The sequence below is a fragment of the Mesoplodon bidens genome (assembly GCF_964165515.1).
Source record: "Mesoplodon bidens genome assembly, chromosome: Y".
NCBI classification, from domain to species: Eukaryota; Metazoa; Chordata; class Mammalia; order Artiodactyla; family Ziphiidae; genus Mesoplodon; species Mesoplodon bidens.
In genome coordinates this window covers 14,751,215-14,778,045 of record NC_138180.1, presented here as the reverse complement: position 1 = coordinate 14,778,045, position 26,831 = coordinate 14,751,215, and the positions used below count along the sequence as shown (strand labels likewise).

At 44.0% G+C, this 26,831-nt stretch overlaps 1 pseudogene across 1 annotated transcript; it reads right to left on the bottom strand.

Moving 5' to 3' along the window:
* Positions 1-1,007: 1,007 nt before the first annotated feature.
* Positions 1,008-23,222, bottom strand: LOC308609684 (transcription termination factor 1-like; annotated as a pseudogene). Its single transcript has 10 exons — positions 22,121-23,222; positions 20,575-20,801; positions 19,307-19,492; positions 18,290-18,368; positions 14,876-15,006; positions 11,595-11,829; positions 8,526-8,615; positions 6,867-6,932; positions 2,552-2,637; positions 1,008-1,670 (listed from the first exon to the last, which is right to left on the bottom strand). The product of its transcript is annotated as a transcription termination factor 1-like (transcript).
* Positions 23,223-26,831: the final 3,609 nt, after the last annotated feature.

The window sequence follows — 26,831 nt, the reverse complement described above, 5'->3', positions numbered from 1 at the left end:
GTTAAGAGTCCGCCTGCCAATGCAGGGGACATGGGTTCACCTCCTGGTCCAGGAAGATCCCACATGCTGCGGAGCAGCTAAGCCTGTGCACCACAACTAATGAGCCCATGGGCCACAACTACTGAAGCCCACATACCTATAGCCCGTGCTCCACAACAAGAGAAGCAACCAGAGTGAGAAGCCCGTGCACTGCAATGAAGAGTAGCCCCTGCTCTCCGCAACCAGAGAAAGCCTCTGCAGCAACGGAGACCCAACACAGCCAAAAATAAAGTAATTAATTAACTTTTAAAAAGAAAATACTCATTTGTGCCCTGAATATTTATCGAGTGTCTATTATTTGCACAACACCATGATAGGTGCTGTGGATATACTGGTGAATGAGGACTCCTAAACTTGTTTCTCTCTATTCTTCCTTCTCTGATGACGGCAAGCTTGGAAACATGTCTAGCTTTGTGGATGAATTAACCAACATCACACAGCATGATGCTACACTCAGGAGACAAGGGTGCTGCACCTTGGCCCAGAGGGTGGCCTCACTGTATGGGATATTGCTCACCCACACCTTCCTTTCTATGTTCTCCCCTGTACAGATGAGGCTAGAAGCCTGGGCACTTTATTCCCCTTGCCAGCAAGGGAAGTCTAACAGAGGCAGTTTTTCCAGAAGCAATGGAAGAGACTGCTGGATTCTTTGTTTTTTTCCAGTTAAACACCAGAAGAATTCTGTGACTGGCTTTGAGAGGGCATCTTGTATGAAAAATACTTATCTTTGAACACTAGAATCACACTCGGGAAGATGAGATATGCACACCATGACAGGCACATGGGAACCGAAACCAGCTTCCAGGAACACAAACGTCCCTGTACCACTTACCTAATACGCACACACACTAAAATATACATCTAAACAACTGAAACACAGAAAAAAATGGCATGCATTATTAAAATTGTTAACATTCTCTGTTTTGCTGAATGCACGTATAGTTGAATCCACACCATGAAAATGTTCATTGGGGAATTCCCTGGCGGTCCAGGGTTTAGGACTCTGCGTTTTCACTGCCGAGGGCCTGGGTTCAATCCCCGGTGGGGAACTAAGATCCCATAAGCTATGTGGCACAGCCATAAAAAAAAAAAAAAAAAAAAAAGAAAATGTTCCTTGGACATGACTACCCTCTGCTGCCATTAGAGGGACTTGGGATCCTGTTGTTGTATGAAAACCATTAGTTGTAAGTATTTTCAATATGATAATTTTCAATATAATAGCACAGAAAATATTAAATCAACTCATGTACTCGCCTTTCTTTTCACATTCAGACAAACTTGAATATGAAATGTGAATCAATTTTTAATGTTCCACAGTATGTTATTATTTTCATACCCTTCCTTTGGCTGTTGCACCTTCTTCAGTAAAATCAATAGTGGAAATAGCATTATTGACACGTACATAAACACAACCAGACCTAGAAAAATGGACAAGAGAGTATCAGCCGCTTAACATTGTTCATCTCCGTCTTCTCCCTCACTGTCATCGTCACAACAACAGATGTCTCGAAACAGGAAGACTGGCTTGGGGCTTGCCAGAGTCTGGATCTCAGTCCCGTTTTTCTCCATCTTCTTCTCTAATTTTTCTTTAAGCAACGGTAGACTAGTCTCATGAAGGTAGTCTATAATCTCTAAAGAAAAGAAACTGAATCTTGAGATGATCTGACAAAGCCTCTTCCCAAGGTCAAAGGACGGACGGCACAGATGATGACAATGCATTGTTACTGGCACTACTGTGTGCAAGACCTGGCTCTAACTGCTTTATTCATAGTCACTCATTCAATCCTCTCAAAAATGCTGTGAGGTAGGCACTATTGTTCACCCGTGTTTCAAATGAGGCATAAAGACATGAAGCTCATCCAAAGTCATAGAGTCAGGAGGGCGAAGCCAGGATTCAAACCCAGGAAGTGCTGTCCGCTGAAAGCAAGGAGCATTTTGTCACACACTGCAGGGTGCAGTGTTACCCGAACCAGTGGTTCCCAAACAATGATGCTGGGCAGGCCACTGGCGACTCATCTGTGAGCTTGTTAGAGAAAAATCTAGCCTCTGGACCCAGACTAGAGACTAGGATCGACTGGGTCTGGGATGAGACCCAGGTATGTATCTTTTTTCCCAAGTTCCCCACCTGACTCCGATAGTCCAGGTTTGGGAATTACATATGTAAACCACCTAAAAATGGCTGCAGAGAAGAAACTGTAACTCCAGTTTTTTGTGGATCAGTGTGTGTGCAGGCATGTGGTGTGAGCATGTGTGCTGTGCAATCCAGAAGCACTCGCAGCTCCTCACCCAGTGCTTGCTAAACGCCTGGCGGCCTGGTGACCACACTTCTCAAGCTCATTATCTCATTTAGTACTTTTGAAAGTCCTGTCAGGTAGGGGTTATAATTTGCCAATTTTTACCATTTTCCATTTGAAGAATCTGAGGTTCCCAAAAGTCACTACCCAAGGTCACACTACCAGCGTGTGTCCCCATATGCTGCGTTTTTAACTATTCAGATATCGAAAATACTGACCTGGAAAAGTCTTCTTCTGCCAAAACGGAACACAGGAAGCTTTCAGCTTATAAAACTTACTTTGGACATAAGATGGAGGAACACCCCTTTAGAAAGGAAAAGGTGTCAAAAAGTTAGTGGCAGTTTAAAAATTAATCATTTCAGTCCTGTGTACTAAGTGCATTGATAAAGGGGTGGTCTACAGACCTAAGCAGCTTTCTTAATCCTCATGTCTACACATGTGAGAAAAATAAGACACGTATGAAAAGCTATTGTTCATCTGGTTAAACACACACACACAAAAGGAAGAAAAACAGAAGTACAACAACACGGATTCTGTCTAAACTAGAATAATCTAAACTACCAGTTGAGAAGACAAGGTGTAACACTAGCTCACAGGGGCTGATGCTAACATTGTCTTCAGCCCCACCCTGAGGGCTCTCCGCAGAGCAACAAATAACCCTCACGACCACTCTGTGTGGGGCCTCCTATGCTTATCCCTCGTTTTGGAGATGGGGAACCCAAGAGAAGATGCCCAAGATCTTACAGTGAATAGGGGGGAAGGGCTGGGACTTCAATTGGGTCCACTCCAAATTCTACTTTTTTCTTTCTTTTTTTTGATATCAGTGTTTTTTAATGGAAGTATAGTTAATTTATAATGTGTTAGGTTCAAGGGTACAGCAGAAAGATTCAGTTGTACATATATATATATATATATATATATATATATATATATATATATATATAATTTTTTCAGATTTTTTTCCATTATAGATTATTACAAGATATTGAGTATAGTTCCCTGTGCTATACAGTAGGTCCTTATTGTTTATGTATTTTACATACTGTAGTGTGTATATGTTAATCCAAGCCTCCTAAGTTATCCCCCTACCTCCCGCCCGCTAACCCTTTGGTAACCATAAGTCTGTTCTCTATGTCTGTGAGTCTATTTGTGTTTTGTAAGTAAGTTCCTTTGTATCAGTTTTTTAAAGATTCCACATATAATTGATATCCTATGCTATTTGTCTTTCTCTGTGTGGCTTATTTCACTTAGTATGATCATCTCTAGGTCCATCCGTGTTGCTGCCAATGGCAACATTTCACAAATCCTACACTCTTAACAACTACCTTCAGGCTAACTATATATTTGTCACAATGCAAAAGCAGGGGTCTGGATTTTTTACTTTACAAAGCTAAATAAAGTGGATGCTTACGATATTCTGGTGAGTCAAATCCACTTTTCATTTACAATAAGTAGGACAGAAACAACCACATCTTAAATATTTCTTTAAAGTGAAAATCACTAACTTCACTTCCTGGGCACTCATTTCCTAAGCCACAAAAGCGTGGCATATTTGTTTCAGTAATTAATTAATCTAGTTGTTATATGATTAGTGGGAATAACTGGATCTGCTAGGTATGTGGAAGTACAAGATGGCTGGGCTCTCTCTGCCTCTTCATGGCAGCAGCTGCCCGCCGCGTGTGCATGGCATGACACGCACTGTCTCCTTGCTGTCGTCCTCATCACGGTGCTGTTACAACGCTGCGCAGATGAGGAAACCGTGACGCAGAGGCAAGTGAGGGAATGACCTGCCCAAGGCTGGCTAAATTATGAGCAGAGTCCCAGGACTTGACGCCCGGTCCACCTGACTGCAAAGCCCAAGATCTAGGGCATCTATGCCTTCCCTCTTCCCACAGCACCCCACACACAGGTTGTTCTGCAGATCAAAGCTCAGGCTTCAAGAAGTAACAATAACTGACCTGGACATTTTCAAACGAAGTAGGTGTTACATCTCATTAGGTGGAGATGCTTTCTTTAAAATCCTGCCTAAACAATTCACAAGGGAGCCTTAACGAACCTGAAGAGATCGAACTTCTAATTTAATTATTTTCACTGTTTTAATTCGTTATTAAAACTTTGAGGATGTACTATTTCCAATGGTATTTGACTGGATGCCATGATGTCTGTTTTACAGCTTTGAGATTTCTAAACCTTAACCAGAACAATCAATATTTAAGTATATAATTCTACTTAAAATCATTAAAAACCCATTTTAATTTAAGAAATGTGATCTGTGGCAATGTCACAAGATACACAAACATTTATTGGAAAAGTCAGATTTTTCAAAAGGGGTTTGATATTACAAAGGGAGGGACCTGTCGACATGAATACTTCTTAGGATGGGAGTTGGTGGGGTACACAGCAGGACAGCCTTCCTTCAAAGCCCCTAACACCCTCCCCTCTCAGGGACCCACACCCAAGAGCTGGTGCCCCACCCCTGAGACGAGCTAGAAGAGGAAAGGGTTTGGAACCATGGGCATGTGTCTGTGACTCCCAACAGGGCCTGCCACGAAAAGATTCCAATTCTCCAAGTTAAAAAAAAAGGACTGATTGTTCTTTGTCCATAATCCCAAGGTGTAAATAACTAACCAGCAGAACCAGTTTACACCCTTCCTAATGGATCAGTGACAACCTCACGCCAGCAGCCACGTTTCTGAAAGGCAGCCAGGTTGTGGCAGCCCTGTTCCCCTCAGCACCCTTCCCGAACTAAAGGCCAGACAGTCCCTAAACATCCCCACCTCCCAAAGCCCACCAACCCCTGAGCCCTGTGATGCTCAACAGTTTGCATTGCTTAGAGGGACTGTGCTTTGCCAGCCAGCTCTCTGTTGCTTGGCCAGCAGTGAACTCAGGTCTTCAGAGTGATGGCCTCTCCTCCAGTGGCAGGAACTGATTGAAAATGCAAGGACCATAGCAATGAAGACAGACAGTGACAACCGATGAAATCTCACTCCTCAGAGGAGAAATGCAAAGGAACAGCACACCGAAACCACTGAGGCAAATCCAAAGAGGAACAGGAGCTTGATGTGGTCTCAAAATATCTCCCCGTGGCCGTTTCTTTTCACCAAGAGAAAAACTTACTTTTCTACAGTGGGGCAGTGTGGCAGAGGCCGCCAGAGCCAGGGGATCAAAATCAGAACCACATGCCTCATGATGGGATGTGACCTGGTGACACAAACACAGCCTCCCCCGTGACTGATTCCCGTGTAAAATACAAAACCCGAATCTAACCGTGAGGAAGCGTCTGACAAACTCCCCAGCTGAGGCAAGTTCTCCACAGTGACTAGCCTGTATTTTCCCACAATTTCAACATCGTAGAAGACAAAGGCATTAACAGATACACACTACTGTATATAGAATAGATAAACAACAAGGACCTAGTGTATAGCACAGGGGACTATATTCAATGTCTTGTAATAACCTATAACGGAGGGACTTCCCTGGTGGTGCAGTGGCTAAGAATCTGCCTGCCACTGCAGGGGACATGGGTTCGAGCCCTGGTCCAGGAAGATCCCACATGCCACAGAGCAACTAAGCCTGTGCACCACAACTACTGACCCTGTGCTCTAGAGCCCACGAGCCACAACTACTGAGCCCACGCGCCTAGAACCCGTGCTCCTCAACAAGAGAAGCCACCGTAATGAAAAGCCCGCGAGCCGCAATGAAGAGTAGCCCCTGCTCGCCCCAACTAGAGAAAGCCCACGCGCAGCAATGAAGACCCATCACAGCCAAAATTAAATAAATAAGATAATAAATAAATTTAAAAAAATCTATAACAGAAATCATTTTGCTGTACACCTGAAACATTGTAAATCAACTATACTCCAATAATTAAAAAAAAAGAAAAGAAAAGGCAGAACAACTCTGCTGTTTAGAAGACTCTAAGGAGACAGATCCTGGACTGGATCTTAAATCAGGGGGAAAGTGTTATAAAGGACAGGACTGGGACGCTGGGTGAAATTTGCATGGGGGCTGTGTTTTAGACAATAGTAGTGCATCAGTGTCAGGTGCCCTCAGTACGATCACTGTGCTGATGCAGAATAACAGCCTTGCTGAGGACATGGCGTCCACCACTAACACTGAAACGGTTAAGGGAAAGAATTCTGTTCCCTTGTAGAAGGGAGCGGGAAAGGGAGGGATGATAAAGTCAATGTGGCAAATGGTAAAAGGCTAATTATGGGCAAAGGGACCATGGGTTCTTCATCCCAGTCATAGCTGGTGTGCTCCATGAAGCTTTTAAGAGACTGCACACATTTCATTCACTCTTCTCAGGTGTCTTGGGGTGGAGGTGGTGGTTGGAGCGGAGGGAGGGCTGGTCTTATTTACCTGGTCTGGTACGTAGACAGGGTGTTCCCAATACATATATACACAAATACAATTTATAGATGAGTTCCATAAGCAGCAGGAATTTCAGTCCTGTTCTTCAAATCTGAGAGGCATTTATTAGAACTCCTCTCTGATTTTTTCATTAGATTAATATTAAACAAATGGCCTTACCCTATGGTGCTAGCAAGATCTTCCCAGTCTATTTCATTAACATCTTCCACATTTATTTCATTCAACCTATGAGAAAAAATAAAAATTAAGTTTTCAAGCCAAAAATCAACAGGATCCACATCTTCATGGGCTCACAGAATATTAAGAGCTGGAAGGCCTCAGCGTGTTCACCCCTGCTCCAGCTCCCCTGTTACACAGGCCCAGTGTCACTGGCATGCTAACCCAAGGTCAGCCCAAGGTCTTGGGGTGAGCTACAGACCAAAAAATCACCCTTCCTCCTCCTGAGCCCTTTGCATCTCCCACCAAGCCTAGTAAAAAACACAACTTCACAAGGAACTATATTAAATATGCTGTGATAAACCATAATAGAAAAGAATGAAATATGAAAAAGAATATATATACGTATAACTGAGTCACTTTGCTGTATAGCAAAGGTTAAACACAACATTGTAAATCAACTATACTTCAATTAAAAAAAAAAAATACACAGGGACTTCCCTGGTGGCACAGTGGTTAAGACTCCACACTCCCAATGCAGGGTGCACGGGTTCGATCCCTGGTCAGGGAACTAGATCCCACATGTATGCCACAACTAAGAGTCTGCATGCCACAACTAATGAACCTGCCTGCTGCAATTAAGACATGGCACAACCAAATAAATAAATACAATATTAAAAACCAACCAACCAAACAAACCAAAACACAACTTCACCATTCAATGTAGACACACAAGAGTAGTATACATGTGTACTCAGCACTTACTAAGTGACAAACACTGGGTTAAGACCTTGATACCCACTAATCCATTTACCCTCAACACCACCTGATGAAGCTAGGGGATTATGTCCTTTCCACAGGCCAGGAATCAGGGTTGAGAGCTCGGGTCATTGGCTCAAGGTTTCATGACTCATAGGTGGTACCCACATTGGAACCCAGGCCTGCCTGACGTGAGATGCCCTCCTTGGCTCTGCTAGTCTCTGCTGTCTCTGGTAGAGGAGAAAAACCCCAGCCAGGCCAGCGTGGAGAACGAGGAAGCCCACCAATGAAGGAGAAGCAGGCTTCCTGACAGAGCGCAAGAATAATGAAGCTGGACAGGGCGGCCAGAATCCAAAGGTTTCTTCTGCTCTTTGCTGTTCCTCATTGGACATGAGGCCAGGTCCACTAGACTCGCAGTCTTTGTAAAACAGTTCTGTGTCTCCCTGTCGATCAGGGGAGGGAGGACTCTGCACGGACCAGGAACTCAAAGACAAAACTAAAGACCAAGCAGCAGTGACGCCAACTAATGCATGCTAGAGAGCAGTAGGGCTCGGCCTGAAGTATTTACCTCCATTTTCCAATGGACAGAAGTAAGCAATGTCTATGTGAAAGCCTTAAAGTCTCAAAGAGCTATGCTTATTGAGTGCATGCTACGTTTTGCATGCATTATTTCATTTCTTCGGCCAATAACACTAAGAGGCAGGTACTGTTATTATCATCCTCATTTAAGATGAACAAACCAAGAACTAGAAAGGCAGGAAACACATCCAAGGTCATGCACGTAGAAAGTGCTGGAACAGGAATATGAACCGTGGTAATCTTACTGCAGATTCTGCTGTTTAACAATTACTCTTTGGCTAGAGAGGAAAACGGGTAAAATATCGTCACTTTCTATTTCTGTACCTTTCAATGAGGTTGATCTTGGCCTGTAGGGCATTAAGTCCCCGGTATACTTCCCGACCATTTGTCCTCTTCTTGGTTAGAATTTCCATCCTACATTGAAAGAAAGAAAAACAGTTTATTTTCGGGGTAAAGTTTCCATTAAAATGTCCTTTGTTTTCCTCATTTAAATTGTCCTTATTCAGAACCACTTTATAACTTTTGCAACTCATCACAGCTAAGATTTACCACCATCAAGAATATACCTTTTGGGCCTCCCTGGTGGCGCAGTGGTTGAGAGTCCGCCTGCCGATGCAGGGGACGCGGGTTCGTGCCCCGGTCTGGGAGGATCCCACGTGCCGCGGAGCGGCTGGGCCCGTGAGCCATGGCCGCTGGGCCTGCGCGTCCGGAGCCTGTGCTCCGCAATGGGAGAGGCCACAGCAGTGAGAGGCCCACATACCGCAAAAAGAAAAAAAAAAAAAAAAAAAAAAAAAAAAAAAAAAAAATAAAGAATATACCTTTTTAAAAGTTTTTTAAAGTGGGAGAGGGTAAATAAAGAGATAGAAAGTTGATGGTTATTGAAAATGAGTGATGGATACAAGGAGTTCTAAGTTGGTGTGTGTTACACAATTTCCATAATAAACAGTATAATAAAAGGGAGGAAAAAAAAGAATAAGCCTGCTTGCAGGTGCTAAAGGATGCTGTGTAGACTCAATTTATTTTTGCTTGTTTATCAAACAGAGAGATATTGCTCTTATTACCATTATAGCTGCTGAAACACCAAACTACACAGATTTACTAAAGTGATCAATGACTCCATGATTCCTCTAAGGCCCCAAGTTCAAGGCTGAGGGAAAGGGTTCCCTGAAGTTCCTAATGAGAAAAGCAGCCCAATTAAAAATATTTAAAAAGTGCTTCTCTTGAAGAGTGAAATCTGTCACAATCTGATGGACAGATCATGAGCTGTGACATTTACTTTCTTGAGCAGGGAGGTACATGAGGCACACACAGAGAAACTGAGAGTTTTTACTAATAGCCGCCCATGTTCACTGGTTTGAAATGTACCCGCTGATGCCATTTCAATGTTTCATGAAGTAAACCTATGCTCAGCATTCAAGTTTCCTACTTTTTTCTTCAAATTAAAAAAGAACCCTTGCATGTTATTTAATTATGCTGATTCTGAAGCACGGCTCCCCTTCATCATTTCCTTTTTAAGACACTGACATATCATCTTCCAACCGAGGCTTTATAACCCACTCCTTTTTTAAAAGTAATTAATTAATTAATTAATTATTTTTGGCTGTGTTGGGTCTTCATTGCTGAACGTGGGCTTTCTTTAGTTGTGGCGAGCAGGGGCTAATCTTCATTGCGGTGCATGGGCTTCTCATTGCAGTGGCCTCTCTTGTCGCAGAGCACGGGCTCTAGGCAGGTGGGCTTCAGTAGTTGTGGCACACAGGCTCAGTAGTTATGGCTCACAGGCTCTAGAGTCCAGGCTCAGTAGTTGTGGCACACGGGCTTAGTTGCTCCACGGCATGTGGGATCTTACCAGGCCAGGGATCGAACCCGTGTCCCCTCCATTGGCAGGCGGATTCTTAACCACTGCACCACCAGGGAAGCCCCCACCCTTTTTTTTTTTTTTTTTTTTTGCGGTACGCAGGCCTCTCACTGTTGTGGCCTCTCCCGTTGCAGAGCACAGGTTCTGGATGCACAGGCTCAGCAGCCATGGCTCACAGGCCTAGCCGCTCTGCGGCATGTGGGATCTTCCTGGATCAGGGCACGAACCCATGTCCCCTGCATCGGCAGGCAAACTCTCAACCACTGCACCACCAGAGAAGTCCCCACTCCTTTTTTTAAGCCTAAGATATAGGGGTAGAAAGGGCTCTGGTTCCTCCATATTACACACTTCCCCCCCAAAACATGATCTGTCCTTATTTCCTGAGGGTAGTCTTCTAGTAAGATAAATATTCTACAGCAGAACTGTAAGGTATATAAACAATACTCAGTATAATCTAGCAGTTTGCTTTTAACGTACAACATGCCCACTCTGGATTTCATTCTTCTTTAATGGTCAAGATGACGCAGCCCCCTTTATGCAGGATGATGGAGCCCCATTTATACAGGAGACCTGGGTCGTGGGCTGTAGAACCACTGCTTCAAGCTGTCATGTTGCAGCTGAAAGTTAGCTCGGAATCCCTCCAGGGCTGGGAAAAGCTACGTTGGGCAAAGAACATGCAGCAACATCTGGACCGAAACTACTTCTTCATGATGGATGTACCTAAAGATGTTCTAGGATGAAAGAGTATGACTGCCCTGCTTTGGATGAAGACAGAGGAACTGCTGAATTAGAAAGCAAAAGTAAAAAGGTGGAGGTATTACTGATCACTACACTTGTGATTTCCCTCCTAAATAACCAGACGCTAATTTTGTTTTTCTTTCATGCTATAAGTAGGTAACAATCTTGTTTTATGAAGAAAGGGACAGAGTGAAGAAATCAGAAGTCAATATTCAATATTAAAAAGATTCAAGTTCTGTTTACAAAACAGAAACAGACTCACAGATACAGAAAACAAACTTATGGTTACCAAAGGGGAAAGGGGGCAGGTATAAATTTGAAATTGCAGATTAGCAGATACAAACTACTATATATAAAATAGATAAACAGCAAGGTCCTACTGTACAGCACAGGAAACTGTATTCACTATCTTGTAATAAGTTACATTGGAAAAGAATCAAAAAATAATAATATATATGCACAACGGAATCACCTAGTACACCAGAAACTAACACAATATTGTAAATCAACTCTACTTCAATTAAATAAATAAATAAATAGAATAAAAAGGTCCAAGTTCTTTATGAAGAAGCCACACAATGAATCAGGGGTGGTTAAATGCTAACTTAAATCAGCTTTCAATATTGAAGTGGTTGGAGCAGCGGATTAGAGAGGATCATTCTTGACCTACTGTAAGGCTTTCCACGTGGTAGTTACAGATATTCTTAGTAACCTCAGCAGTCCACCCCTCTCCGGAAGTTGCTGAGAGAGGGGCAGGGAATGCTTCTTGTTGAAATTTATGTAAGAAGCCTCAAACTTACCACTTACTTTGACACTGCATACAATTCCTGGTTTCCACTTTTGCCTCCACTTCTACCCAGGATATGCCTTTGTACAGTTTTTCCCAAACAACTGACAGGCGACCTTCAGGATTCTCTTGGAGTTTAGAATCCATCTCGTTTAGCTCCTGGGGAGACATTTCCTTTAGAATCACTTCTTCAACAGCCTTGATTAGTTTCTGGGTGTCCGTCTTGCTCCAAGCACCATGAGTTCTTTCTGTTGACATAAAAGGATGGTCTTGAAGTTGCTCATCTATTTGCTTTCAAACACAATATTAACAACAAAATGATGATGAGGGGTATCTGTCATTTGACATCTCTCCAAACCCACAGAAGCTACAACACCAAGAGTGAACCCTAATGTGGACTGTGGACTCTGGGGGGTTAAGATGTGTCAAGGTAGCTTCACGGATTGTAACAAATGGACCACTCTGCTGGGGGGTGTTGAGAATGGGGGTGTGCCGTGCATGTGTAGGGCAGGAGATAAGTAGGAAGTCTTTGTACCTTCCTCTCACTTTACCTGTGAACCCAAAACTGCTCTAGAAAAATAGTCTTTTTTTCCCTTAATTTATTTATTTTCTTTATTTTTTTGGCTGTGTTGGGTCTTAGTTGCAGCACATGAGATCTTTGTTGAAGCACGTGGGATCTTTTGTTGCAGCGCAGGCTCTTTGTTATGGTGCACGGACTTCTCTCTAGTTGTGGCGTGTGAATTTTCTCCCTCTAGTTGTGGTGCATGGCCCCTGTAGTTTGTGGCATATGGGCTACAGGGTGCGTGAGCTCAACAGCTGTGGAACACGGGCTTAGCTGCCCCGCGGTATGTGGGATCTTAGTTCCCCGACCAGCATCCCCTGCATCTGAAGGAGGATTCTTTACCACTGGACCACCAGGGAAGTCCCAAAATAAAGCCTTTATAAACAAAAAGGTAAATCAGACACTTTTCAGAAGACAATGGGCAACATCTCAATTACACAAACATCAAACTATCAGTTATGCACTTCCCTGGTGGTGCAGTGGTTAAGAATCCGCCTGCCAGTTCAGGGGACACAGGTTCGAGCCCTGGTCCAGGAGGTTCCCACATGCCGGGGAGCAACTAAGCCCACGCGCCACAACTATTAAGTCTGTGCTCTAGAGTCCGTGTGTCAGAACTACTGAGCCCTTATGCCACAACTACTGAAGCCTGCGCACCTAGAGCCCGTGCTCTGCAACAAGAGAAGCCACGGCAATGAGAAGTCTGTACGCCACAACAAAGAGTAACTCCCGCTCGCCACAACTAGAACAAGCTCGCGCGCAGCAATGAAGCCCCAACGCAGCCAAACAAAACAAAACAAAACCAAAAAAACTATCAGTTACATGCAAATCAAAATGAAACTACGAAAGTGGCCATAGATTCCTTTTAAGGACCAATCACACTCACACACACATACACACACACACACATACACAACCAACTGCAAAGAAAAAAAATCCTTTCTTAATGCAATCTTGTTTTTATCTTCGAGAAAGCTGTTCTTCCTGTTTCTAAGAGTAATACCTACTGCAAGAAATTGTGAGGTTCCCAAACATTTAGTGGAAAGAGAATAACCAAACGACTTTCATGTTATATAAATAACTCTCCCCAAGAGTTTCTGGAGTGAAATTAACAGCTACAATGGCGTCACCACAGTACTTGATGAAGGCACCTGTGAATTTCTTTTTTTCTTTCTTTTTTTTACATATTGCACTCATTAAGCTATTTTTTTTTAATTAAAAAAAATATTTGGCTGTGTTCGGCCTTAGCTGCAGCACGTAGGACCTTCGTTGTGGCACACAGGTTTCTCTCTAGATGCAGAGTGTGGGCTTAGTTGCTCTGCAGCATGTGGGATCCTAGTTCCCTGACCAGGGATCAAACTCATGCCCTCTGAAGTGGAAAAGAGGATTCTTAACCACTGCACCACCAGGGAAGTCCCAGCACCTGTAAATTCCTAAAGCCAGTCCTTGGTGCAGGGCATCAAAAGCTTCTATGATTCGCTCTTCTTGTCTACATGCTCACAGTCATGCTAAGGAAGAGGCCGCAAGCTGGAAGGCTACAGATATCTTCGATCTGGCCTACAGAATGTTATTGTTACTATTTCCCCAATAACAATTTGGATGAATATTTAAAAATCAAGAGAATCCCAAGAGGGTTTTCCCTGGTAGGGCAGTGGTTAAGAATCCGCCTGCCAACGCAGGGGACACGGGCTCAATCCCTGGTCTGGGAAGATCCCACATGCCATGGAGCAACTAAGCCCATGCACCACAACTACTGAGCCTGCGCTCTAGAGCCCACGAGCCACAACTACTGAGCCCATGTGCCACATCTACTGAGCTTGCACTCTAGAGTCTGTGCGCCACAACTACTGAAGCCAGCGCACCTAGAGCCCATGCTCCACAGCAAGAGAAGCCACCACACTGAGAAGCCCGCACACTGCAACAAAGAGTAGCCCCCGCTCACCGCAACTAGAGAAAGCCTGCTCACAGCAACGAAGACCCAACACAGCCATAAATAAATAAATAAATAAATTTATTTTAAAAAAGAGAGTCCCAAGAAAAAAAAGATCTTGATTTCACACACACGTGCAAATCCAGATGTTTGCTTTACTTCTTGGAAACTGGCAGAATTGGCTGTGCTGAGTCTTCGCGTGGCACCGGTGGCCAGAGTTGGTGGCACAAAAGGCGTGGTCTCCACCACCTCAGAGTTTACCACGTGCGGACATGCAGACGCCTTGCTGGGACCCGCTGCACGGCTCTGCCTGCAGGGCCGGAGCATGTGAGCCTCTGGGCTGAAGCTAACACCCACTAAGGACTGTCTTCTGAAAGCAACTGGGGACTTTTTAAGGTGAAGAATATAACCAAGGAAGCTTTTTATGAAAGAAGAGAACAGACAAGAGACGACTGACACTGGCTTTGGGAAACGTCCCTGACTAACAGGCCCTCCCTTTGATGGTTTCCCTGGTCACCTGGGGGAAAGGACCTTGGTGGCCCAGGTTCTCCTGCCCACCGGCTGAGTGGGTTTCAGTTTACCTGGCAGTTGGAGTCACACTGAAAGCTACTGACATAACGTGTGGCAGAAATCAGTCTGGTGAATAAAGGCTGCATCAATATGCATGAAGAAATAAATGAATCAGTAAGAGAATGGCTGAAAGAGTGATGACTCTCTCAGAAGACAGGCCTGCAGTGATGCCTGGGCCCTGGGCCACTGTGGGCTGATTTGTTCACCAAAGTGGGCTCTAGAGACCATGACTTACAACTGCTGATCTGGGAGAACTTCAGGGCCACAGAGAGGCTACTTCCAGACATCATCTCGCCAATCTTTCTCCAGTCGTTTCCATGGAGGGACTGGTATATCTTTAGCTTCTCGGTATCTCCTTTGCTATACCTTAGAGGAAGGGAAAACAGATCACAGCTAAGCGTTAACCACAAGCTTAAAACCACTATTCTCACTGCAGCACGCTGCGATGCTGGGAGAAGCCGTATAGGGCGGGCTGTCAGGAAACCTGCTCAGCGCAGTCCTACCAAGGTCCTGAGCCCAGATACTTCCTGTCTCGGCATCGCAACCATGAGCACCCTGTAAGTCAATCACCGCAGTCCCTGGCTCACTTACACAGAGGCCAGGGCAAATAATCTGATCATGCTATTCCCCAGCCAAATCCATAAAGGCTTCACACAATAAAACCCAAACTTCTGACTGTGCCTGCAAAGCTCGGTGCTCCCTAAGTTCAACCCTATTGGCCTTATCGGCCTTTCTCACCTCGAAGCCTCTGGACCTGTGTTGGGAATGGCCTCCCTCCACCGCTGGAAAGCTCCTGCAAGCTCTTCAGAAGCAGCTTAAATGGTGCATCTTCAGAGAGGGCTTCCCTGACCACCTGGTTGGAGGTGTCCTGCTGTCCTCTCCCACAGGACACTCTGCTGCTCTCTCACTGCCCCCGTCACCACTGGCAACTGTACGCTCGTGGCTTCCCTGGTTTATCTGACCCTTCGTCTAGGCCACCACTGGCCAATGGAAATATGAGCCACAGATGTCATTTAGAATTTTCTAGTGGTCAGGTGAAAATTAATTTTATTAATTTTTTTAAAGATAATTTATTGGCTCAGGCAATTGAAAAGTCCAGATACAAGTGGGCCCTAGGGTGAGCTTAATCCAGGAGCTCAGTCAAATCACCAAGGACCACTTCCCACCATTCCACTCTGCCTTCCATGTGTTTGGGGGTTTTATTTAGCGGCAGCATGCGGCATGTGGGATCTTAGTTCCCCAACCAAGGATCAAACCCACACCCCCTGCAGTGGAAGCACGGAGTCTTAACCACTGGACAACCAAGGAAGTCCCTAATTTTATTTAGTTTTAATGAATTAATAACATATCTTATTTAACTCAATATACTAAAAATGCAGCCATTTCAACATGTAATCAGAACCTAAAAGTATGAATGAGATACTTTACACTCTCTTCTCCACACCAAGCCTTCTAAGTCCATTGTATACTTCACTCTTCAGCGCATCTCAGCTTGGACTAACCACAGTTCAAGTGCTCCATGGCCACATGAGGCTGGTGGTCACATGGATGGACAGCACAGCTCTGGAGGGGAAGTCCTCGGAGGGTGGGGACCCTGTCAGTTTTCTACACTTTGGAACCCGGTAATGCTTGACAGACAACAGGTGCTCAATAAAGATGAGACAGGGACTTCCCTGGTGGCGCGGTGGTTAAGAACCTGCCTGCAAATGCAGGGGACATGGGTTCGATCCCTGGTCTGGGAAAATCCCACATGCTGTGGAGCAACTAAGCCTGTGCGCCACAACTACTGAGCCTGAGAGCCACAACTACTGAAGCCCGTGCGCCTAGAGCCCATGCTCCACAACAAGAGAAGCCACCGCCATGACAAGCCCACAAACTGCAACGAAGAGTAGGCCCTGCTCGCCACCACTAGAAAAAGCCCGTGTGCAACAACAAAGACCGAACACAGACAAAAATAAAAGATGTGACAGATGCCTTAGCACAAATCGGTCACAGTTTAAGGAAGTTAAGAGGCAGCAATCCCACATAAAAGCAAATACATTAAAAGAAAAGAACTAAAGTGCACTATAATATATGCAGATTTTGAGATTAAACATCTTAAATGTTTAAGGGAAAAAAAGCCATCATTATGACATTTTATAATTCCTTTTTGGTGGGAAGGAAGAGGGGTCAGAAGTGGTAGTTTATGTTATTACTAATGCAACACAAAAGCAGCCCTAATAAAATACTAACCATTTCTAACGAGGATGATCCACAACTACCGGGGGACAGTAAGAACCTAGCATTCTCAGAAATGGATCTAAAATGCAGAGCATGGTGAACAGAGATGCGAAATCCTTCACCATTAAGAATCAAGCTTTTTAGCAGTTTCCTTTATAAGGCAAGCAGGGTCTTCCTGAGATTTAAAACAAGACTTAAAAGTACCCTTGAAGCAACAAAAAAGAGGACATGAGAGAAAAACAGAGTGTACGAAAATGAGGAAACAGGTGTACTGACCTCCATGGCCCCTTGGAGCCTTACAATTCTTTGATTTTTGACTTTCTATGGCTTTTTCACTTAAGAGTTCCTTAAGTTGGAAACATACTTTAAGGGTAAATGGTCAGCACAACACAAGTAATATGGTACCAGTGAATGAACTTTATTATCAGAATGACAGACCTTCATTATTTGAAAAATGCCATTTCCCACAGTGATGTAACAGGTAGAAAAACAGGTTACCTCACTCATTTACCAAAAGCATCATTTTGGTCCCACTTAAAATGTCACCCTTAGTGAATTTCCTTAAAGTACATGGCGGGGGCTTGGGAAAAAGAGAGGGCAGGTTTCAGTCTGTGTGGAGGCGCCTTTCCTCTACTTCCGGTTTATTTCTTTTGGTAAAAATTTTTAAAAAGAAGCCGAGGTCATATCAATGTTACATTCTGATAGTACCTATGTCCTGATTCAAGATCACGGCGCTCAGTAGGACCCAACTGGCCGTGACAGATTCACTCCATCTGCCTCCTGGAAGTGAGATCAGTAGTTGAGCCCTAGGTGGCTGTCTGGGCCCTCAAGGGTAGGAGCTGATGCTTTCTCCCTCATCCCTTTGTCCTTAAGCAGAGTGCTTACCCACCACTGACGCTCAGTCTACATTTGATTTATTTGGAATGTTGGAAACAGAACATAATTGGGTATTTTATTTAGGAAAAAAGGGAGGACAGAAAGGCTACCGCCACATGAAGCTCTGCATTGATGTTACCGAATCACACTTAAATGACCTCACACAAGTGCTCACCCCCACCTTCAAATATTTACTGAAAACCCAAAGCACTGGGCTCAGTGCTGAAGGGCACACATCACACTGAGAAGGAACGTCTGTGTTCGCAAGGAGCTTACAACTTAGGAGACTGCCGAGAAAACTGCACGGGTGACGCTAAGAGGCAGCGCGTGGAGAATGCTACAATTGACAGCATAAAGTAAAAGCCAGGGATTTAGAAAGGGGAAGATGACAGAAGATTTATTCAAGAGGTGGAAACTGAAAGGGTCTTTGGAGACATACACCTGATGGCACATCTGGTTTCACACACGAAACTCTTCACGATTTTGTTGTGTACGTTTTGATTTACAGTATCAGCAAAGACTAGAGAAATGTTCTGCTCAAGTTTTTTCTTACCTGCCTTTGTAATTGTTGACATCAAACATCTTCTTTGCTCGACAGTATATGAGTTTCCAGGGCCAGGCAATGCCCTTACCTAAAGTCGGAAGAGAGGTGGTCAGAGGGACAACCGGAGCGTGGCATGAAACACAGTCGCAATTATAAAAGAAACCCAGAAGGGCCCCTTTTTACAGCACACGCTATCCTAGACCCCAGATGGAGGGTGCGGTTTCCTATGTCCTGCAGAAAGCCGTCTTGGGGAGCAGATATACAAAATCCCCAGTTTCCGTGGCCATCTCTGGAAACTAGATGCTTAGTATGTAGGGGCTCTAGCTTCTGTTCTGCTAAATTCACGGAAAAGACCCTTATTAGGCAAAGAGCTTTTTACAGTAATCTGGAGGTGGAGGACACACTCCAGCAGCTCCCCATAAGATAAACAAAAAAACTTTGCAATTGAATAAGCTTCTTCCTGCTTTGCCACTCTAAAGATGAAAGGATCCCCCAGCAGGGGCTCACTGTTCTGTTTTCCTTTGTGCATTTCACCTAAGAAATTATCCTCTTTAAATTCAAGAGAGATTTTTTTTTCCAGTCCAAACCTACATTGCTTCGTGACCTTCTAACTTCCCCAGGATATCTCCAAGAGGAAGGTTCCAGCTCAAAGCGCAAAAATGGCTCTACTTAAAAAAACGTCTGAGACTCTGGTGTATACCAGAGTACTTTGTGCAGTGTATGCAAAAAATACACAATAGAGGTCAAGAAGAGAAACCAAAACCGTAATTGTTACCAAGTAGGAAAGCTGGAAGCTGATCATCTAATTTGTTAGAAAATCTGTAAAAGCACTATCCTTGGGAGACGTGAACACATTCCAAATCCCTGAACGTATAGGCTGGCAATAAAAATACTATTAACGTAGCAGCGGCTAACATGCACTGCATGTACTGGACGGGCCAGGCATTGTGTTCAATACTCACCATGGTTATCTGTGCAAGGCTGGAAGGCTACAGATGGTCAAAGAGGCCACAGTTCTAAACTTACCAACGTGCAATCTAAACGAGTACTTTCTTTTTAAGTCGGTGATTAGAGATTTCTCCTCTGGGTATCTGTCTGTGTACAGCAGTTTGTCTGCATTCTCGATTCCTGTCAGAGACAGAAATTCTCGCACATTTTTCTCTAACTGCTTATTTTCCTTCACGGAAATCTTGCCAAATTTAATAGCGACACCTAGGATTTGGGGAAGGAGAAAAAGGTACACAACTGTCAACAATGAATGAAAGCGAACCACCATTTTGTCTTTAGCAATCACAACAGCACCCGTCAGCTCCTCCCCACCTATCGGGGAGCAGCCCCTGCTTGTGCCCTTGACATTGGCTCTCCTGCAGAGTTCGGCCAAAGCCACACTGTCCTCCCAAAGTCTTCCCTGGCCATCCTACTCCAATGTGACCTTTCTTGTGTCATCAATTCCTTTTTACACAGTTATTTAAGAAATAAATTAACAGTAATAGATATTCATTAAAAATTCAAACAGTGTTGAAATAAAAGTTTAAAAGAAGCGCCCCCCCCCACTTCACTATCCTCTGCCCCTCCTCCCCCCAAGGCAGTGCTGGGAACTGGGTGGCACAAACATGAACATGTATATTCTCTACGAATATATGTTGGGGGGAGGTGGGGACAATGTCACTGCAATTTACGTTCTATTCCTCGTCATAACTCAAAGCACTCAAGTCTCATTATTATTGACTGCATTACACAGTACATTTTCCTAACCTTAAACTTATTTTAAAAACCTTTTATCACTTGCAGTACACAACCTTACATTTGTAGTTCATTCTGAAACCCAATAAGCTTTCTGGGAGGTTCTTGTAACACAGTGAAATCAAGAAGGAGACCAAGCTGGGTGTTGCCTGAAGCCATGCCCACTACAACCAGCTCACCCTCAAATTAATATCCTTGAAATTACACCTCATCAAAGCTGATGATGTTGATATGTGTGTTTTAATTTGATTTCACTTGTGCCCCCCTCCCAGTGTCTCAACCACTTAACCTCCTCCCCCTCTTCTTCCGGGCTTGATCTTCTAGTCTGTGGATCACCCGTTTTTCCTCGCCTCCCCTACAGAGGAGGAAAACTAGTGCACTTCAGTTTGGTAATTTTACAGTGCAGATAATGATTCTGGAAGGAGATAAAGCTGAAAGTAGCTAAGGGATGCTCTTTGTGAATCTATAAATATGAACCACTCACAAAAGAAAGTCAGGGCTAGTTACGCATATAGAAAAGTTCAACAAATATTCAAGTCCCACAAGCTTACCCTGGGCTTTAAATTCTTTAAAGCGTCCCAAGTCATCCCCATATATTCACTTAATTGTAGTGGCAGCCCTCTCCTTGATATCAGGGAGGAACTCCTGGAGCTGCCTCACAGTGGAATCCAAATCCACGTCTGAATTATCTGAATCTCTCGAATCTTCAGATAAATATTTCGTTTCAGGATCTTTAGCCGACTCCAAATTGCTTTCTTCTTCATTTGTGGGTTCTAATCTAAGGAGAAAAACTGGATTGATTAACACTGACAGGTCACGTGCCCTAATGGCTTTCAGATTCTTTCCTTACAGTGACTCTCCCTTTGACTACGACAGCATTAAAGCTGGAAGGGATCTTGGAGTTGATTCCGTCTGTGATGTCTGAACTCTTTAATGTAGCTTTACTAACTTGGATACACCTCAGAGGCTGCCTGGAAGGTAAACATGTCGCCTTAAGCCCTATTTCCACCAGGCATTGCTTATGTTACTATTTCTCAACTGTATTGTTTCAGATATTGACTTCCTCATAAGCTCAGCCCTCTTCTACACCCATGGATACTCAAGACACCTCCCCCCCACCAATGAGTTGTTTTATAATAATGGTTACTAATTAGTTAAGTCAATATTCAGGGTTTACATCGTTACAATTGCTTCCTTGCAGTTAACAATGGCCACATATTTTCCCCTTGGCAGTATAAAGAAAACATAGTCTTCTATGTATCTATCACTAATTCATTCCCACAGACTTTCTGCCAGATGTGCAAAGGTGTTCTTAGCCAAGGGCATCAGCTAACCACCCAGACAGGAAACTGAAACAAAACAAAAACAAAAACAAAACTGTACGCATTTGTCTGAGCAAAGGGTCAACAGCTTTCACAGGTCCACAGCCCCATACAAGTTAAGAACCACAGGCCGAGAACATTCCTGCATCATTATCAGTGATCTAAAAATGTCCCCAAAGAGAGGGCACAGAGGATGATGTGAGTTGGGCCCTCTGCCATTTAACTTCTATGTGAAACTATTTTAAGCCAGGACAATCTAGAACGTCACAGAGTAGAAAAGGGGAGAAAACCTGTCCTAACTCCCAGGAACTGAAATAAAGTGCTTCAAAAAAATTCCTGCATCTATTCATCAGCCAGTATACTTAAATGATAATTATATAAAGAACGATATCTAAGTTTCTTTTATTAGGGAGAACCCTAAGTCTAGTTTTTTTCCTGTTCTGTAGCATTCTAAGTTCTCTGATCCTTTCTCCTCTCTCTGTACATATAGACAAGGTAATTGTGGGGTCTTAAAATTCTTTTTAAACTTATACATAGAATTTCGGGGCTGGAATAATTCTTAGTGAAAACAGACTGTAACTGCCTTATTTTGTACATGAAGAACGCAAGGTACCTGCCAAGTTACTCAGTTAAATGTGCACAACATCCTATACATTCGATGGTCTATCTCTTTATGATTTCTGCCACTTCCTATGGCCGTGCTGAACAAAGAGGTAACGGGCAGACTTCACACCCAAGACGCACACCATCAGAAGGCTCTACACCCACACGTTACCTCTGCACCTCTTCCGAACAGGCCTGGGGTTTCTCCTCTTGTGGCCTGGGTTTCACACTTTCTTCAATCAAGGTACCAGTACCTTCCACTGAATCAAAGCGCGTGTCCTCAGAGCTCGTCCTGAGCACTGAAAACTCACCAGCAGGTGCCACGGCAGTATCAACAGAAGATCTTCTCTTCCTTTTCTTAGACTTTTTCTTAAGGCCACTGGACTCCTGATTGCCCCCTGCAGTCCCGACCTCACCAATCACTTGAGATCCCTCTGAGTATATGTTCTCAGCGCTCTCAGGCGCAGGCAAGGCCTCGAATTCCTGGTCACTTGGACGCTTCCTCTTTCTTGTCTTAGACTTGCTTTGATCTGCAGACACTGGTAGTTGTGCGATTTCACCTTCTTGGCCCATGGGAGGCTGGGGTTCCTGCTCTTGGGATTCTGATCTGGGCAGGGTGATGCTTGCACCCAGACTCTCCTGGACAGCATCACAGGACCTGACTTTCCTCCGATGTTTTTTATGCTTTTTCCCCCGAACTTTATCATGCAGTTCTGACTCATTTTCACGTGACTTAGTAACTAAATGTGCTTCAGGCCCTTTTGTTGACTTTTGCCGCTTGCTTACATCAATGTAAATGACATCGACATGCTTTCTAAAATTCTTGGGTGTGTTCACAATGTTTTCTTTTTTTTTTAATTCTGTCTCAATTATCCTTTATTTGTAGTTTACCTTGAATTACTCTGGTAACCTATTGAGGTTTTTTTTTTTTTTTTTCTCTCCAATTCGCGCTGTCTCGGCGCACGTACGTGTCACCAGCTCTTTTTTTTTTTTAAATGTATGGCTGTGTTGGGTTGGGTCTTCGTTTCTGTGAGAGGGCTTTCTCCAGTTGTGGCAAGTGGGGGCCACTCCTCATCGTGGTGCGCGGGCCTCTCACTATCGCGGCCTCTCCCGTTGCGGAGCACAGGCTCCAGACGCGCAGGCTCAGCAATTGCGGCTCACGGGGCCAGCCGCTCCGCGGCATGTGGGATCCTCCCAGACCAGGGCTCGAACCCATGTGTCCGGCATTGGCAGGCGGACGCTCAACCACTGCGCCACCAGGGAAGCCCCCACAATGTTTTCTTTATCCACCAGGATGTACACAATACCTGTTTCCTTATAGACTCCCAAAGCACCTTTTCTTCTCTTTTTATTCTTTTTCGGTATAGAAGTGGTCTTTTCAGGCTCATCACACATTTCTGATTGTTTCAAAGCAGAAGAAACAAGATGCTGGGCATCCTTTCTCTTTTTTTTTTACCCTTAGTTATGTCAGCCGGTTCCTTTGCCAGGGAGGAGTCTCTGAATCTTTCATGGGGATGCCTCCCATGTCTCTCCTTATGTACAGAATGCTTGATCTTTTTCTAGACGAAAACTGGAGTGTGGATTTCCAATCTGCTTGATCCTCCTTCCATTTTACTCCTATAGGGAAACAGAACCACATGGTTTATTTTTGCAGAGCATTTTAAACATTAGCCTCAGGAGGAAAAAAAAAAATCACACAAAAACGAAACTGCAGGACAAATGGCAAGCCTGGAGTCATGATTATAAGTTTTCCATTATTCTAAATGTGTAGCAAGCTCACTGTAATTCACTTGTCTGGTTCCATTGCCTTTATGATATGGAAAAAATATAGTTAATTGAGAACAGTGCTCTGCCATGATCGGGCCCTTGTTCCCCCACGGCCTCATCTTCTACCTCTCCTCTCAAACTCTGTTGCTCCAGCTACACGGGACTATTTTTTTTTTTTTCGCTTCCCCAAACATGCTCCAATCCTTTCCCTGGCTTGAGGTCTTATAAATCACGACTCCCTCACTCTGGGCCGCTCTCCGCTGTCTCCTACCCCTCCCTGCCTCCTTTCATCCTTCAGAGCTAGGCTTGAGCATCGCTTCTTCCAGAAAGCTTTAAAAGAATATAAACATTATGATACCATGCATCCTGAGTTAAGACAATATAAATGTTATGATGACGTGTATATTGAGTTAAGAGAATACATACATTATGATGCCATGTATGTTACATTCAAAACACAAAATCGTTTCATGTATCTTTTCTGAATGGATACATATGTAGTAAAACTATGAATAGAGCATGGGGAATATAACTGGTAAATTCAGGGATTAGGGACAAGTAGAGAGCCAGTTACTCTTATATCTTCAATCTTTTATTTCTTAACTGGAGTAATGAGTACAGGGGTATTTGCTATATTTTTGTCTACTCTTATTTGTCTACTCTTTTAAAGTGAACTGAAATAGTTCACTTTCTAAAAAGCAAGGGGCAGAACAAGAATACAGACTCCTTTCACTGAAAAATAAGCATTAAGGACTTCCCTGGTGGCGCAGTGGTTAAGAATCCACCTGCCAGTGCAGGGGACACGGTTTCGAGCCCTAGTCCAGGAAGATGCCACATGCCACAGAGCAACTAAGCCCTTGCACTACAACTACTGAGCCTCTGCTTTAGAGCCCATGCTCCACAACAAAGAGTAACCCCCCGCTCGCTGCAACTAGAGAAAGCCTGCGGGCAGCAACGTAGACCCCACACAGCCATAAATGGATCAATAAATTTATTTTTAAAAAATACAAGCGTAAAAACAAGCAACTGAAGGATGTAAACATACTGTTTCAAGTATTTACCAAAAAGAGAGAGAGAGAGAGAAAAGAAAGAAACCTTTCCTGACCCTTTGAGCTTGGTCCATTCCCCAAATGCTATACTTTCATAGCAAACTATTTTTCTTTTGTAGCATTTAGCCCAGCTGTGGTTCAGAGCGGGAACATCAAGTATCCACTGACCTCAAACTAGTAGATCGCATCTTTGAGAAAGAGGCTGAATGGGCCTTGTTAGTGTCCAACAAAATGTCCAAGTTCTGCAATAAGTTGGAATGAAGTTTAATAAGGCTCCAATGTCAATTCTTATACAGAGCACGTGCATCCTGGAGTTTAAGTACAGGAATAGAAATGTACTTCACAAAAGACATGGTTAAAAATATAATTTTACAAACACATCTTACAACTCTCCTTGCTCCGTATTGCTTCTGGGTTTCAATTTTTAAGATTTTATTTCTCTGCGACTAAAAGTAATACTAAAGGTAATACGTTTACATGGTTCAAACATCAAAATAATCTGTCCTTATTTTCCCTCCTTTCTCACAGAGAAGGCAGCATCTGTATATTCTGATCTGCATTTTGCTATTTTCACTTAACAACAGATCCTGGAGACCTCTCTGTGTCAGTGGTCTTTCAAGTCTGAATGCTTAAGCACCTTTTCTACCAGAAGGTACCTACTTTCTCCTCGGTAGTCAAGAAGCTATAAGAATTGTCTAGCTGGAAGGATGGGGAATAACAAACATATGGACTGATACCTATAAGCCAAAACTACCAGCCTCAGGATCTCACCTCCAACGGAGGCAACAGGAGCTTTGGTTAAGGCCTTCCTCCCTGGTGTCACCCAGAGATGCACAGAAACCCCTTCTTAACCCACTTCTTTGCAGCTTCCATCTCCAAGACACGCCCCCTGAGACTGCTCCAGTTAGAGTGCCTATGACCTTAGAGCCACTAAATTCAAGAGATACTTTCCTGGCCCATCTTTCAGGATCTCTCTCTCTCTCTCTCTCTCTCTCTCTCTCTCTCTCTCTCTCTCTTTGGCTGCACCACGTGGCTTGGTGGAATCTTAGTTCCCTGACCAGGGATCGAACCCGTGCCCCCTGCAGTGGAAGCACAGAGTCCTAACCAATGGACCACCAGGGAATTCCCTCAGGATCTCTCAATAACAATGAACAGAGCAGATAATTCCTTTTAGTATTTTTACCTTCCATTAGTTTCTTTCTTTCTTTTTGTAAATACCTTCTATGCTTCTCCTTCTGGTCTCTTGAACTCAGCACCACGTTTTAAATATATAGTCACGTCCCACTAAAACCTTCTTATGGCTTCTCCATTATTCTTTGTAAGTTTATTTATTTTATTTTATTTATTTTTGGCTGTGCTGGGGCTTCGTTGCTGTCTGTGGGCTTTCTCTAGTTGCCGCGAGCGGGGGCTACTCTTCATTGTGGTGTGCAGGCTTCTCATTGCCATGGCTTCTCCTGTGGCAGAGCACGGGCTCTAGGAGCGCAGGCTTCAGTAGTTGTGGCGCACAGGCTTAGCTGTTCTGAGGCATGTGGGATCTTCCCGGGCCAGGGCTCGGACCCGTGTCCCCTACACCGGCAGGTGGATTCTTAACCATTGCACCACCAGGGAAGTCCCTCCATTATTCTTAAAATAAAGTTCCAAATCCTTACAGACCTACCATGCCCTTCATGAGCTAGTCTAGTCCATGCCTACCCCTCCACCGCTCATTTCTCCCTGGGTTTCAGACATCCTGTCTTCTTTCCGTTCCCAGAATACACCGTGATCCTTCTCGTTATCAGGGACTTTACAAAAGCATCTCATTTCCCCAGGAATGCCTTTCCTCCGTTACCTTTCTGCGCTATAACTGGTCTAAGTTTGAAACTCACTTTCTCTCATCACTTCTGGGTCCCGCCTTCTCGTTACAATGTTTCTCAACAATCCAGCTGCTTGCCTACTGCACTTCGCTCCGTTGGGACAGAACCGGCCTCCTAAGGGCTGGGATCTTCTCGTCCGTCTGGCTCCCAAATGATTCCCCGGCATTCGATATGTATGGATATACATTTACTCACACTTATTCGGAACATACCA